The sequence below is a fragment of the Pseudopodoces humilis genome, chromosome 11 (genome assembly GCF_049639895.1).
Source record: "Pseudopodoces humilis isolate 2021_Gansu_Grassland_sample_001 chromosome 11, ASM4963989v1, whole genome shotgun sequence".
In the NCBI taxonomy this organism is placed as follows: Eukaryota; Metazoa; Chordata; class Aves; order Passeriformes; family Paridae; genus Pseudopodoces; species Pseudopodoces humilis.
This window is the reverse complement of record NC_142210.1, coordinates 6020516-6032791: the sequence shown is the minus strand read 5'-3', so window position 1 is coordinate 6032791 and position 12276 is coordinate 6020516. Positions and strand designations below refer to the sequence as shown.

Sequence of the window (12276 nt, the reverse complement as noted above, 5' to 3'; positions counted from 1 at the left end):
GAAGTTACAGCATTTTCTGGCACTGCCAGAGTCAAAGCCATTGTAGGACAGAATGTTGTAAATAGCCTTTACCTTGTGTTTCCTTAATTGCATGGAGCAGGTAATGTGGTGGAATGTTTTTGGGTGTCTGGAAGGGTAGGAAATGGTGTTTGTACAACCTTTACAAAGGAACAGTCAGGAATTCCCTGGCTAGCAGTATCTCTTCTCTTGTTTAAGGACTGATAAGCCCAGCAGAGCTGAGCCCAGTTCTTGGGTGACTGTCACCAGCTCAGACACAGGTGTAGAGTTTTGCATTTCTCTCTGGTAATGGCAGTAGCTTAAATTTCAGCTTTGAACTACTGGTGTTGGCCCTCTACCTGTGTAGCATTGGCTGTGAAGGGATGAAGCTCAAAGCATCTGGGGCTTAAGAGAGCCCTTTCCTTTAGGAGCAGTCACTGGCCTTTAATAGGCACCATCCCTTGTGGGAATTGGTTTCTACAAAGCCTTCTACAAACTTCTACATTTTTTGGAAAACCTTTAATGTAGTGTGTCAGATTTACCACTATCTCTACTCTTTGTTTTGTTTATTTCATCATTATTGAAATAAATGTTCTGGATAACTTAAAAGTTCTTGTGACTTAGGTAAAAGGGCCTAGAAATACTGTCAGCAACTTACATGAGTGAAAACAAACTGTATATATGTTTAGTGACATAGATACAGATGTCGTGGAATTTCAGTTTGAGGTGACATAAATAATGGCAGTTTCTGTACTGTTGGTTTAAACCTTCTTTGCCGCCCACTATGATTTTCAGTTTATGTTCTTCAAGTCACTTGAATTAGCTATTTCAAGTGACATTTTTTTCACTGATGAAGAGGAGGCAGATGTATTTCAAGAAAACAACATCTTTTAAGGTTAACAAGGTATTGCTGTTATTCCTGTGCTCTCACAGCCTAACTTGTAAGCTGCTAATTTTTTCCTTATGGTGGAGAAGACTGAAAAGTGAAAAATTTAAGACATCTGTAAGTCTGTTTCCACAGATCTCCATAAAACCAGAAGTACTTTCTTACAATTAGAGCTGGACTTAACAAGAGTTTTTCTTTCCAAAGTTTTAAATGAAAAATAGAGAATCTCACCAACTAGAGCATCTGTGTTTCCCATGGGAGTCCTGTTGTAGGCAGTGGCTGTGTGCGCCACAGTGTACTTTTAGGGAGCTCCTTTGGTTCCAAGGATATTGCTCACATGACATGTTTGAAGACATGTCAACTGGAGTCCTCGAAGTACTCCTTTCAGATTCGTTTGACAACCAAAACAGGCATGGAAACACATGCCATTGTGTAAATTAGCCGCTGATCTTGGGAGCTGTCTCACTTTTGGAGTCTGAAACTGTTGCTGAATGGCAACAGTCAAGTTGCTCAGTGACCTTTCTAGTCTTAACTCCATGTCTTGTAACAAGAATTTAATATTGTATGTGTCTTGGTTTTACCTACTGTTTAGAACCAGCTGTAGATTCTCACTTCTTGTTCCCTATCATTAGGAAACATAGTGGATATCATTAAAATTCTGTCTGTAGAGACTTTGAAGACAATTTACTTCTGATCTGCAGTGAGGGGTTATTCTAAAGCTGTGGCCTAACAAAACAGAAATCTTAAGTGATTTTTGCAGTTCACAGAACTGTAAAATGGGTTAGGTGGGAAGGGACCTTAAAGCTCATCTTATGCCACCCCTGCCACAGGCAAGGACACCTACTATCTCAGGTTGCTCCAAGTCCCATCCAGCCTGGCCTTGGACACTTCCAGGGGTGCAGGAGCCACAGCTTCTCTGGGTAATATCTGCCAGGGTCTCACCACCCTCACAGGTAAGAATTTCTTCCCATTATCCCACCTAACTCTGCCTTCTGGCAGTGGGAAGCCATTCTCTGTGTCCTGTCCCTCCATCCCATGTCCCAAGTGCCTCTCCAGCTCTCCTGGAGCTCCTGAAAGCACTGGAAGGGGCTTTCAGGTCTCCCTGGATCCTTCCCTTCTCCACGTGAGCACCTCCAGCTCTCCCAGCCTGGCTCCAGAGCAGAGAGGCTTCAGCCCCTGGAGCATCCTGTGGCCTCCTCTGGATTTGCTGCAGCAGCTCCATGCTGGTCTTGTGTTGGGAGCCCCAGGGCTGCAGGGAGCCTGAGCAGAGGAGGAGAATCCCCTCTGTTGCTCTGATTCCCATGATATGGGGATGAGCCCAGGGTGGGGGCTCTGTGGGCTGTGAGCATGAACTGCTGGGTCACAGTTTTTCATCCACCAGTTCAAATTAAGAGAGTCACATTCACTGACATATTTGTGTTTAAAGAGAAAAGAAAACACATTCAACTGTTAACGCCTGTCTAGACAGCATCATTTCATCCTGGCATGGCACCATGAATAGAATCTCAGCAGACCACATTCTTTTCAGGTTCAGAGGAAAGAAATCAATTTGTTTTCATGTCTTGTTTTATAATTTGGTGAATTGGGTAAGTGGCCAGTGATGGAGTATCTTTTAGCTCAGAATAGTGAGAAGGTTTAGAGTTGGCAGCACTTCAATATATAATTTTCCATCCATTGCAACAGGTTGAATTGTCTTTTCAACCAATCACCATGGAACTTGCTTCCAGAAGATGTAAACCTTGTTATTAATATAGAGAAGAAAATATATGTCATTCAATTACTGGTATCACTTGTGGGTATTTCAGTACCAGATTGAATCTTAAGTCCTGATAAACAAACAACTGCCATGAATTTTTTATCTGACTTACAAAGAATTTTATCTTAGTGATAATGGTTCAGAAAGCCAAGCTGACTAACTCTTTCTTCTCGAGATTTGTTAATTAATGTGTTTTTTTTTCTTTTTCATTTCCCCCCCGCCCCCCTTTTTCCCCTGAAGATGCCAGTTTTGTGGGGGTAGAACTGAAAAGTGAAGGTCTGTTGTTGATGGAGAGATGCAGAAATTTGCCTTACTGGTGTCATATGCTTTTTCTGAAAGAATAAGAATTTTTATTAAGAATAAAGAAACAGTGTATTCTAATGTTTCACTCTTGAATGTATTTGTTGTCAACTTCTAACTAAACCCATGGATTAGAGTTTAATTTTTGATGTTTGCCTTTGGAGTTGCTTACCCTTCTGTCAAACAGACACTTCTTTTTTTCTCCTTTTTGTGGTGTATAAGTACACTTGGCCTGTAAAGATTTTTGAATATTTTCTCTGTCCTGTGTTCAGCTCCACTTCTAGTACTTACAGGAGAAAGTGGCTAACATGAAAGGTTCCAGCCCAGACCCATTAATAGCAGCATTTGCAAACCATTTTGTCTAATAGCAGTGATGGATATTCTCACTCTCAAATTTTAATATTCAGCCTTTTTTTCCTCTCTGGTTTCCATGGTAGCCTGTAACAGCAGGATTATTCATCAATTATGTGCTGTGTGTAAAAATCACTTCATAGAGTTCTGAACTGGCTGCTTCCTTGGGAAGAACAGGCTGCTTTTTGGGAAGGAGAGCAGTCCTCAGCCCAGGAAGTGCTCCCTTCTGCCTGTGCTGAGCAAAGCTTCCAGTTCTTTCTGAATGGAAACAGGGAGAGACATCATACTGTGATGAAAAATGCATTTAACCCTTAGGGAGCTGGAGACTTTGACCTCATGCAAGCAGTTTAAGGTGGTGGGGATTGTGAAAATGTGCAGTTGCCCTTGCATCTCTTTCTTAATCTTGTCAGCCTGTAATAACAGCAACCAGTATTAAATGTCACAGAATCACAGGATGGTTTGTGTTGGGAGGGACCTTGAAGCTCCTTGTTCCACCCCCTGCCATGGGCAGGGACATCTCCCACTACCCCAGGTTGCTCCAAGCCCCATCCAACCTGGCCTTGGACACTTCCAGGGACCCAGGGGCAGCCACAGCTTCTCTGGGTAACCTGCGCCAGGCCTAACCATGCTCATAGAGAGGAACTCCTTCCTAATATCCCATCTAGCCCTGCCCTCTGGCAGTGGGAAGCTATTCTTCATTGTCCTGTCACTCCAGGCCTTTGTCCAAAGTCCCTCTCCAGTCTCCCTTTATGCACTCGAAGGTGCTACAAGGTCTCCCTAGAGACCTATAAAAATTAATTACATGTATGAAGTCTCATTTGTAGGGAAAATGCAAGGAGAAGAGAAAACATCTGTAACAGTGGAGTGAAGGATGGAAAGGTAAACTTCTGCCTTTAAATGCAGCAAAGTATAAGGGCAAAGGAAAAAATTATGGATTCTGAAAACTGCAAGAAAGGAATAATGTGTTCTTGTGAGGACACATCTCCACAGCGGAGCTTAGGTAGCAGGAGAAAAGAGACACAGGCAGGCGTACATCCCAGTGGTTTTGCTTTGCTTCAACAGCCAAAATAACAGTTTTTTCACCTGATGAATACACTGGGGGACTGCTTTAAGCTACTGCAAAAATGATGGAGCCAGAATATACCACTGAGCAGGGCCAGAAATTACAATGTAACTCAATTTTTGTATATTCTCATCAAGCAGATGATCCATAGTGTAACACCCCTTGGTGTTTATGATGTGACCTTCAAGGACAATTTCATGGGGGAAGGACAGGAAAGCAATTAATAGGTAAGAATCTATGTTGACAAGAACGAGAATATAGTTATGCCCAAAAAAAAGGGTACTGTATAGAGAACTCGGCCTTCTGGTTAAACTTAATAATGTGAGCATGTTACAGGAAAGGTATCCTGATATTAAGGCTTCCAGACATCTCAAACTTACAGTGGGGTAGAGGGAGCACTGAAAAGTCCTAAAAGGAAAATTTGCTGAAAGTTCTGAAAGCTAGGGGAAAAAATCCTGTTTGTTACAAAATACTGAGAAAACTGCATACCCTTAACAAAATAAAATACATGAAGAAGGTTCTGTTAAAATGTTTTGTTTTACAGTATAACTCTGTATTTTCCCCCTTTAAAGATTTTTTTCCACCAAGCTGTAAGACACAACCAGAGAAGTTACAGGGTTCGTTAACCTGGTTTGGTGGAAGGTGTTCCTGTCCATGGCAGGGGCTTGGAATGAGATGAGCTTTAGGGTCCCTTCAACCCAAACCATTCTGTGAGTCAGCTGGCTGCTTTATTCTATGTCTTGCATTTGAATATCTACCAGGAATTGTATGATAATATATGGTGTTTACACGACATTTTTAATTTGCACAAAATACACCATTTCAACTAATTCTGGTAGTTAAAATTGTAAGGTAGAGGATCCAAAGCAATGTAAGAGGAGTTATAACTAAGAATTTAAGACATGTTTTCTGATTAAATATGCTTTACTTGCAGTGTTCCTCTGTGTTTTTTCTTCTTTCCTTTTTCCTTAGCAGCAGTTGATTAATTTCCCCCCTTGAGTCCACTATCTTTATGTTAATTAATATACTCAGACTTTTCATTCCCTCTTGTATTTAATCTGCCATTTATTACTATTTGTCTTTCAGCACTCTTTTCAGGGCCTGCTGCTTTATTACTTATGTAAAGTTTTGGGTTTCTAGTATTAATAAGTTTATACAGGTGAATCTTTTTCATATTTTGCTCTTAAATACTCCTTAATGAATCTTAGACACGGACTGTTGAGAAACATGTTGTATGTTGAGCTTTTTCTGCTTCTGTTTCCACATTCTCATTTATATTTGTCCTGTCAGCACTTGCTGTGATCTCTGTGTGTTCCAGCAGTTTATGTTTTCTCAATTCTGGGGTGACAGTTCCCTCTTGCATTGTAGTTTTAGAAGCATATCCAGCCTTTTATGGATTTTGGCTCTAATACATGCTCTTTCGTTCTCTTACCCATGCCAAAACATGTTGAGCAACTATTCATTGTGTTGTTTTAACTTCACTTTTGATATGATGCTTCCTCTTATTTTTCTATAGTAGCCAAGTTCCAAAATTTAAAAACTAAAATGTTCCTTAAGGATGTTTTATCAACAGGGTTTCTTCTACTTATCTTTGTAAATCCCTTTTAAGTAGAGATCCTGTCTCTGCTCCGGAAATGGCCAGTCCATGAACAGAGTCATTGATATCAAAAGCTTTTGAGGCAGCAAATAGAGAATCTGTGCCACTCCCAGAGGGGAGGTTTTTCAGATTATATATGACATGTCTAAACCACTGCTGTTACTGGTCTCCTGTTCCTCCTCAGATTGCTCAAAGACTAAGCTCAGAGTGCTTAGACTTCTTAAAGCTCATGGAATGGAAACTTGAAGTTCTTGATTTTTTCTGATAGATACGTATTTGCAATAAGGAAAACACAGGACTGGAACCTGAGCCCTCTTCCTTATGTTCTTTGACAAGGAAGGCCCTTTTCCTGCTTTCCCTTTGTTCTTATGTTTATGATTTTACATACCCAAAGAATGGTGTCACAGAGTACCTGGAGTTACAATTGTTTATGTGCTGCTGTTTTGTACATTCATCCACGAGACTGCTAGGGGGATACCTGGAAAATGGGGAATATGCAGTTAGGGACTATCTTGGAGATAGTTTAAATTGTCCAGAGTCCTACAGGTACCTCAGGAGTAAAAGCAAAAGCAGCCTGCAGCATCCTTATCAACCCTCTTGTAAGAACCCCCCTTCCTGCATTTCTTCCTGGGTTCATTGGCCGCAGCTGCACACATCAGAGAGACAACCATGTCACCTCCACAGCTCCTGATAATTCTGGAGTCTGTGCTAATGAACCCACACAGAACAGCAGACCTCCCTGGGAGGTTGGTGACTCACCAAAGCTAGCACACAGAGAGACTAAGTCAGGGTTACACACAGCATCTGAAGTTTAGCACTTCTTTATTTCTGCTTTAATTTCTAAGCACAAAGATAAGGGGTTTTTTTTGCATGTAACTTCTCAAATTCTTTGTGTTTCCTTACAGAAAAAAGCTCTATACATGGTTCAGACAGTCAGAAGGTAAAAAGGGGCTTTGGCATGGGCTAAGAGCTAAGAGAAAATGGTTTTGTTTCCTAGAAAAACAGGAAGAAATAATTATATGAAAAAGGAGGGTTCCTCTCATCTTGTTTATTTTTTAAATGAGGAGGGAGAAAAATAAAGACATTGCTTTGTGCCAGGTCAGCTAATTTTTTTCATTGTCTTTTCACAGGTCATTGTCAGTAAATGCTTTGGTCTTTAATATAGTCTAAATAAGTGATTTCATGAAAAGCAGAAGTGATGAAGAGGGATTTCTAATGTATCTGTAACAATCTGATTTATACAAAAGCAGGTGAATGTACTCATGAAGTGCAGAGTAAGAGTATGAGAGACAACATTCTGCATGTTGTGTAACTCCAAAAAAGATTGGGGTGACACACAGCTGGGCAGGAGATGGTTGTGCTACAGGTGAAGCTGTTTCTGAAGAAGCAGCAGCATTTCCAGTGTGTGTTCCTGTCCATCTCCAGCTGAGTGAGTGGCTGAGATTAACAGAGATTGGGGTCATGGTTCACACTGTTCCCCAATGACCTCATTGGCTTCCATTCAATGACGTGCTTTTGTAAAATTCATTGGGACACTTTATATCCAAGACCAGTCAGGTTTGGTTAAACAAAATGATTAGAATTTATTAAGCAGCAGTTAACAGAAGTGCATCCAAGTCTCATTTCCTTCTTTCAGGTTAATAAAAAAAGCGTAGAAATGTTGTGGGCAGATGGTGGCTTTCACTTAAAGAGAGGAATCAAATGTTTTAGATATAAGTTGTTTCCATGATGTTTCTGTATCTCCAGTCTCACTTTTTGAAGGAGACCATCTTTCCTCAGATTGACAGATAAAGTTCTTCACCTTTCTGAAGCAGCTCTACAGTGCTTACAAGGCCTCTGTTTTTCTGTTGTTTAATGTGTCGGCTTTTTTTCTGTTAAGTAAAGGGTATGGGAGGATACCAGTCAGCCCTGGCCTCGTGGCTCTCTGGATGATGCTGTTGAACACTGAAAAATAAGGATTGGCTCTGGGTAACCTGGAGGTCAGCAGTCTCTTTGGTGTGCCATTGCTAATAAGGTTTCGCACTGTATAGATACCAAATGCAGACACCCCCTGTAGTGCTAATCTTTCCCTTCCATGTGCTGGAGCAGCAAACAGTTACAGAAAATGCAGAGACCCTGAACTGAGCTTTCTTCAGAGCTGTGACTGGGAAGCTCTCATGGAAGTAACAGCAGCTTCCTTGAGGAAAATGAAGAAAGCACAGTTCTTTCAAGGGAGAAGAGGCAGGTGAGGAAGGAGCAGAGTATGATGGTCCATCAGCAGCTGCAAGGGACTCGCATATGGCTTGCTGAGCTCTATCAGATCTTTGGCAACTTTCAGGTGTGGCACAGAAGGTCTGGTCTCTTGTTTCCTTAGTTTTATTACTAGGTACTATGTTTTATGGACTCTACAGCCTGTCACATCAGTTGAAAATCTCTAGATAATTACTTCTTTTTTTGTATTTATTAGGACTTGCCTTCCATCTTCCCTACTTTACTACTTCTGAGGAACACTGAGAAGTACAGGTAGAAGTAAGAGTAACATATGGCTGAGGAAAGGATCAAAACTCCATCAGGGAAAGCAGAAAGACTGAGGGAAAGAGGATAGACTGGCTATCAAATCCTCCTGTGATCGTCTTTTGCCTCCTGACTTTCTGGAAAGTGCAAGTACCATGTTTTATGGCTTTTTGTTTATGAGCTGGAGAGATGTTGACACTGAGTAACAAGGTTTGTTTCTCTGATAAAGAAAATACCTTTAATAAAAAACATGTGAAGGCATGTTGCTCTGCTGACAGTGTGGGTTACTGCTGAGCTCTGGGAACCTGCAGATGAGACATCCATAGAAAGTGGAAGAAGGGTGTACACTGAAGTAAATGTCCTTGGTTTCTGTGAAAGTGAGCTTGGGGTTCTTTGAAGCATGAAATTTGGGTAAGTGTAATGGGATTAAAAGAGTCAGCCTGGATTTCCAGGAGGTCTTCTGGGGAGTCCTCACTCTACTATGCAAGGAGAAACTGGGCAGCAGCATTGCTCAGTTTTAAAAAGGCCAAAGGAAGATCTTGCTGCTTCCTTCAATTATTGAAGGACTAAAGAGAAGCAGACTGCAGACTCTTCATGCAGTTCTGTGGCAGGTAACAGGCACAAGTTGAAACATGGGGAATTCTAGTTTGACTAGAATGGAAAACATTTCTGCCATGAGGTGGTCAGGCACTGGAGGCAGAGGAACTCCCATTGTGGGTGTGCCTAGTGTTCACTGTCCTAGGACATGTTCAGACTCACCTGATCTAGCTGGGATCTCTGCTTTGGGAAGAGTTTGGATAGTGACAGGAATCCTGCCACCTGAAGTTATTCTACAACTCTAGACTTCTAAGGAAGGTAAGAAGCTCTGAGTTTGTCCTTCTGTGGACAGCATTTGGTAAAAATCATAGGAAGTAGAACAGGGATAAATAATCTGTGTTAATATAGTAATTATTTGCTTACTGCTTTTAAAATTGGTGTATTAAATCTTTTAGCTATCCAGAAGAATGCATAATAAAGAATCTATAGTATATGAAACATATTCCAGTATGGTGGAACAGAAATACATTATTTTTCCTTCAAGAAGTACTCATTAAAAACTGCTCTGGGGTTTATTGTAGAAAGTACAGTAGTGGTACAAAGCAATTGCTCTCCCTTGAAGTGAGTTTATCAGACAGATTGGATGTTTTCAAGGTTATTTTGTTATTACTTTGTTACTTTGTTATTACATTATCCTACACCTAAGCTTGTGTTATAACAAGAGATACCTGGTGCCAAGCCTCTGCTCACTCAGCAGCTACTTGTGGCCAGTGGAAAACTCCCCCAAGAGCCCAGGATGGGGGCTGTGCCCCAGGGATAGGGCACAGGTAGGATGCCTTTTGTTAGCAATGGCAATACTGTTTTCTCTCCATTGGTGGCTACAGAAATGCTTACACAGCAGGGATGTGCTCATGTTTGGCTTGTCAGGCTCTTGTCCTCTCACCTGAATCCACTGGTGCCACTGTCTTTGCCCCCTCAGATCAGGTGTTTAAGCACACAGACAGGTTTTGCTGTGAGGAGGGAAGAACTTGTGCTCACACTGGGCCCCTCGTTTCAAAGGGAAGCTTTTGTGGGGGCCTGTTCACAGGGTAGGTGAGGTGGGGAGAGCAGATGTGAAAGCAGACTGTGATGAAGGCACTCAGAAAGAGATAGACCTAAATGGACTTAGTGCAAATATTTACATTGTTGTATCTTACACTTGGAGCTCAGCCTCCACACTACCTATGTTTATATTGCTGGATTTGAGTCACTTCTGACAGCAGGCAGCCAAAGGCTGCTTCCACACATGTACTAATAAGCTGTAGTTACTCACATTCTGCTCTTGGAGCCTGCTGTCATTGTGAATTATCTGAAAATACAACTTGTGTGCTTGGCAGTGCTCTGAGAGGCAAAGTTAAGAATTAGAAATAAAGGGCAAATTTATGTGTACAAATATTAGACATAAAAACTCTCTCTCAAACTTACATTGCACCTACACCTTGAACATTGAATCCAGTTATAACCATCCCACTTCCTAAAAGATAAACACATTTAAAGAGAAAAACCCAAGCAATGTCAAATTTGAATGAAAGAAATGGCAAATACAAGAATAATTTTTCATGCATTGGAAAAAGAAAAGATTCTGGTTTATCAAATAAAAAGCAGTAATTTTTGAAATACAATGACGTACCTCCTGAAGGAGTATGGGGCTAAACTGCAGGTTGCGTTGATGTAAAGTTCTGTGGAGATGGAAAGTACAAATGAGTTAAGAGATGATGGATCCATTATCAGCTGTTAAATCCAATAGTCACTTAACACTGCACAGCTTGGGTACACTCTGAACTACTGCCAAATGTGACATTCGTGTGATGCTAACGTGTGCTTGCATTCTGCCTAACATCCCGTGCCGACTGCTGAGTACAGGAATCCCAAAGTAAATTTGTTTTGTCACATCCACCAGGAACCTTCTTAACAAAAGTCTGCTTAGAGCACATATGCAGGAAGCACAGTGTGAGCAGTGCTCACAGAAATAAACCTTGGAACCAGCCCTGGGGAAACAGGTGGGAAGTTTCAGCAGAGCATTTCTTGGATGTGTGCTTTTACTGCTCTCCTCAAGTATGAGTGTCCTCTGTGGCCACAGATTCCTCATTCAGCCAGGGTGACCTGGGACAGTGCAGGACAGGACACGGCTGTGGGGTGACTGCAGAGCTGAGGGCTTCCAAGAGCAAAAGCTGTAAGACATTATCAGAATAAACTGCTGCCTTTGGGGCAACAAAGGCTCCTCAGCTTTTCACTCATGTTCATGTTACTGACTGCTGTTCAAAGTTACCTGACAAAGAGGTTGGTGCTGTATGAGAATTGCTACTTTAAGTCATCAAAGCATGAAAAGATCTATCTTATGAAATAATTCAGTAAAAATACTAGGTCGCAAATTTAGCTTCTTTGGTTTGTAATTATGTGGCTTCGTGCAAATTGTCTCTGTGAGGATGCAAAGCATCTTACACTTGGCAAGTGCAAATGCCATAGAGCCATTTCAAACCAGCCTTATTTGCCTTAAACCCAGAGCAAGGGAGTTTCCTTTATCAAAATGTTAAGACTTAAGCACATGAAGTGTACTGTTTCTGATGCACTGAATTATGTAGGCCTACTTCTTTCTCTACTAGCAGTCTGGGGACTGAGCATGCTTTCTTCCTGAAGAACATATTACCAATTTCTGCCTAAGACATCCTTTGGCAGTGCTGGCTGGCAGCTGTCAGTCTAGCTGTTCTAAATACTTGTGTCACCAGCAAACTATCTGCTCCATCATTATCCTTTCTTTCAAAGCATTTATATCTGCTATGGAACATATTTTATCAACATCTTTACATAGATGTTTTATTGGTAGGTTCACTCTGTTCTAAAAACTGACCATTTTTGCTATCTCTCTTTAATCTGAAAGTTTTCTTGCATATGATTATTGCACATCAGCTCCTTTAAGAAAATGAGGGAGATCATTGTAGGATTGTGAAAATGTCTCTGTGTTGCATAAATGTATGACTTTCAGCTGGCTATTGATGCCTCGTAATGCTCCAGGGGGGTTGTGAAGCATTACTTGACAGAAATAACATCAACCCTTGAACAGAAACACCAGATCTGTAGTACAACACCTCCCAGTCTGATACAGAAGTCACATTTAGTGCTGTGTAGTTCTTTGGGTCACTCCTGAATTCTTTATTTTTTCCTTTTATTCTTCTGACACTCATAATTTAAGTAAGTAACAAATTCTCACACATAATTGTAGTTTCAGAATTTCATCAGGTCTGTTTTCTTTAAAGTAG

At 41.1% G+C, this 12276-nt stretch overlaps 1 protein-coding gene across 5 annotated transcripts in view; it reads left to right on the top strand.

The window, feature by feature from the left end:
• The window catches only part of STAG1 (STAG1 cohesin complex component), a 156584-nt gene that overhangs the window by 74281 nt on the left and 70027 nt on the right, over window positions 1-12276 (top strand). The window lies entirely within an intron of this gene.